This window comes from Lepus europaeus, chromosome 9 (assembly GCF_033115175.1).
Source record: "Lepus europaeus isolate LE1 chromosome 9, mLepTim1.pri, whole genome shotgun sequence".
Classification (NCBI taxonomy): Eukaryota; Metazoa; Chordata; class Mammalia; order Lagomorpha; family Leporidae; genus Lepus; species Lepus europaeus.
The window spans coordinates 7,279,258-7,283,525 of record NC_084835.1 but is presented as its reverse complement, the minus strand read 5'-3'; positions in this window follow the sequence as shown (position 1 = coordinate 7,283,525).

The window sequence follows — 4,268 nt, the reverse complement described above, 5'->3', positions numbered from 1 at the left end:
CACTGAACTTGGGCTTAACGGTAGCCAGAGAGGTGCAAATCTTTCCCCACTAATCTGTTGGCAGGGAGTGGCCGGCTCTCCGCCTAGCACCATCCTTGCCCAGTGGTCTCCAGGCCCCAGGGGGACCCCCTGACTCTTCCTTTCTGCTCTGGCCCCTTTCGGAGTCAGTGAGATGCTCTTCCTGCAGATAGGTCTCCAGTTTTCTTTCTCTAACGGCCCCTAGTCTTTAAAATGAGGGCATATCCTGTCCCAGCTGCTCAGAGCTCCTCAAGAGCATCTCCAGTACCACTGCTATTTCTGCTCTTGGGATAAAAGTCACTTGTTGTTAATATTTAATGACAATCACTTTTATTTATAGCCTTTTTCAGTTTACAAAGCCCTTCTCTATCCATTATCTCTTTTCATGCTCACAACATCTGTGAGAAGGGCGTTTGTTTTCCCCAGTTTATAAATGAAGAAGTAAGGCGGTCAAGAGCAGCACCAGCGTCCTGGGTCACACAGTTAACCTGCGGCAGCCATGGCCTCTGGCCTTGACCTCCGCTCTGCCTTTTGCCCTTTGCATGGCAGGAGGCACTCACCTACTCAGGTGTTCCTCTGTAATGTAAATAATCCAGCACACCGGCCCCATCTTGCCTTCGGAGGAGGGTAGGCAAGTGACTCAGGACTGTTCTTATTGGAATTGACAAAAACCCATCTCCAGCAGGCTTCAGCCAAACTGGAATGCATTGTCTCACCACATCAGAACAACCTAGAAGCGGGTATGCAGGTATGGATGAGTCCAGGGATCAAACTATGTCATCAGAATTCTCTCTCCATTGCCCAGCCTCCCTCTGTGTTAACCCTGTTCCTCAACAAGCTCTCAGCTTGGGGTGTCCAAGATGGACCCATGAGTTGTAGCTTAAATCTCCCCAGGTCAAGACAGGGAGGGAGGGAGGGAGAGACTCTGTCTTGCAAACTGCCACGAATCATCATTTGTATTCTCAGGCCTGATCACTTGTGCCCTCTGGAGAGTTGTGGGGTGTGTGCATGGGCGTGTGTACCAAATGCAGGACCCCAGAGACTGAAAGGGGATAGGAAGTTCACAGACAAACCCTTGTTGTGTCTGAATGCTGTGGGCGGATCTCTCCTGGGGGCCAGAGGACAACAGCCAGAAACAACCCGGGGGCCCATCTGAACCTGAATGCTGCCCTGAGAGAAGAGTAGTAAGTGACTCCCCCCCGCCCCCCCTTGGGCTGCCTAGTGGCACAGCAGACTAGGAAAAAAGGCACTAATTCGGGACAGAGTAAGCCATAAAGAGTAGGGAGGGGCCAGCGCCATGGCTCAATAGGCTAATCCTCCTAGTGGCGCCGGCACACCGGGTTCTAGTCCTGGTTGGGGCGCCAGATTCTGTCCCGGTTGCCCCTCTTCCAGGCCAGCTCTCTGCTGTGGCCAGGGAGTGCAGTGGAGGATGACCCAGGTGCTTGGGCCCTGTACCCCATGGGAGACCAGGAGAAGCACCTGGCTCCTGGCTTCGGATCAGCACGATGCGCCGGCCGCGGTGCGCCGGCCGCGGAGGCCAATGGAGGATGAACCAACGGCAAAAGGAAGACCTTTCTCTCTGTCGCTCTCTCTCACTGTCCACTCTGCCTGTCCAAAAAAAAAAAAAAAAAAAAAAAAAGAGTAGGGAGGGACTGCAGGCTCAGCAAGGCTCCAAACCAGGAGGCTCTGCAGGAGACTTGGAGCTCTTCATGGACAGCCACTTCTCTGGCCCCTCCTCCCAGAACGTTCCATCTCCCAGGATGCTGTGAGCTCCAGAGGGAAGGGACCGTATCTGTTGGACTCACCGTTTTCTCCTCAGTGCCTAGCCCAGTGTCACTGGCTGGCACATGGCAAGGGCCACTTACACGTCTTGGGTTGGTCAGTGGGATGGACAGGATGGATGCACCTGTCGGGATAAGTCAGCCCCCTTCTCCCACCTCTGTCCCCCAGCTGTCGAGAAGGGGAAGGTGTGGAATAGGCCTGCACAGCCCTTGAACTCAGAAGTGCAGGATCCGTGAGCTCTCCGTAGTCAGGCAGCACTCCTCTAGGAACCAGCAGAAGGAGAGACCAAATTCACGAAGCACCCTGTGCCCAGGCCCTGGGTAAGAGACATCACACGGGTCTGAGGCCCCAAATTGTGGGATTTCATGAACCTATAATTTTTTTTTGGAAACTTGAAACTGAAATAATTATTTTGGCACATTAGGAAAAAAATCCATTAACCATCATCACCATTTTAAAAAAGAAATGGATTTTTACTCTAAGAAAGTACAAAGTACACACACAATCTCAGGAAAAAAAGAGCAGTCCCCTCCTCTCGGAAAATGCGAGGATCAGTCTTTTTTTTTTTTTTTTAAGGTAGTGGTACATTTCCACAGACATCAGTGTGGGGTCCAGTGCTGGGGATTCGCTGACCCACACACACGTGTGCCTCTGAACTGGGCCTGAATCCGCCCAGGCTTCCAATGAGGAGACGGGTGCAGAGGCTGCAAGTGCCAGGTCCCAGGGTGCTCAGCATCACTCCCGGTTTTCCTGGGTTCCAACCCCACCATCATGACAGGTCCTAAGCCAAAGGTGGTTTTGCGGCAGGGAAAGCAACGCCCCCACGTTCTCCACCCAAACCCTGAGCCTCTGATGCTCTGCTCTTTGACACATCTTTGGGCTGTGCCCACTTCTCGCCAGGCTCTGGGCTGGGGGCTGAGGAGAGTGAGGGGAGGGAAGCCAGCGCGTCCCCAGCCCGGTCCTCTCCCAACCCCTGGTACTCACCCTGGCTCCTGCCGCCCAGGCCCAGCGGCTAGCAGCGGCCAAGGAGTTCCTGTTCCAGGTGTCGGCTGCTGGCGGTTTCGGGGGTTCCCTCTCCCTGGGGTGCTGGCAGTTTCCTAGGAGACGGGGAGCCTTCGACGCCTCCAAGACGCAAAGCTCGGGAAGCGCAATGGCGCGACTTCAGGCGCTGAGACAGTGCGGGGTCGGAGGGTGGGGGTGGTAATTCGGGAGTGAGACATCCGATTCCAGCCCCAGCAAGAGGTACCCGAGGGGCGCCTCGCGTTCGCGCGGGATTTGTGGGGACCCACAGCCCCGCGCTCGAACTGGAGGAAGGGTGTCTCCGAAACCGGGGGCTCCAACCGGGGAGAGGGCTTGCTGCCCCTGCTGGCGCACTCAGGGGACCGTGCCTCCTCCATCCTCCGTTGCCAGAACCGGCAGCGCTCCTCCCCCGTGCCGCCCGCTCTGCCTGCCCGCGCGGGCGCGCGCCTCCACCGGGCCGCGCCGGTGCCCGAGTGAGCGCGCCTGGGCGCGGGAACGCGCTCCGGGGAGAACCCGAGCAAGATGGAGGCCGCGCAGAGGCCGCCGCCTGGGCCCAGGCAGCCACTGCTGGGAGCACCGAGCCGCGGCGCCTAGGCCGTGCCAGTCCCGGACCCGCCGCCCCCGCCGGGCCCAGGTTGGTCGCCCCGCACCCTCTCCCCGCGGCCGGGGCCTCCGCGCGCGTCCGGCCTGGGCGCGGGGTAGCGCCCCCCCACCTCGGCCCTACCGGGGCCCGGCTGCTGCCGGGCGTCCCCGGGACGGCCGCTGCCTGCCCCCGGCGGTGGTCCTTGTTCCCTGGGCCTGGGAAGCCCCTCGCCCCAGCCTGGGCCCGCCAATCCCAGGCTTCTTCCTGCCTGCATCCAGCCCTGGCTTCCCAGGCGCACCCCCACCCCCGCCCCGTGCCCAGACCCTGCAGTCAGTTCCTGAACCCTCTCCAGCCTGCTCCTGTTTCCGCAGCTTTGCCCTCCTGGACCCTCCTACCAGCCCCGTTCCCTGCCACGGCCCCAGCATCCCCTTCCTAATCCGCTAGCCCCGGCCCCTGGAGCCCGTCTTCCCCTCATCACAGAAGCGACCACCCCCTCCATAGCCCGTCTCCAGAACCCCAATTCCAGACCCCTACCCCCTTAACCCCAGCCCCCAGCCCCCTTCCGAGCTCCTTGGATGCGGCCCCCCTGCTAATCCTCCAATCCCGCCTGCCCACGGTTCCCTCTGGCCGCTCAATTCCAGCCCCAAGCCCCGCTCCCGGCTCCCGTGTCTCCTTCCCAGCCCCCCCAACTTTCCCATGGCCCCTTCCTAGGCCCCCGCCGGGAGGTCTTCGCCGGTGCCCCCGACGCAGCTCCGACGCCCGCACGACCCCTCCGAGCCCGCCCCGGGCCTCGCGCCCGCGGGCCGGGGACTCAGGCGGCTCTCGCGTGTCCCCAGCCCCCGCCGCCGGCCCCGCCCCCGGCACC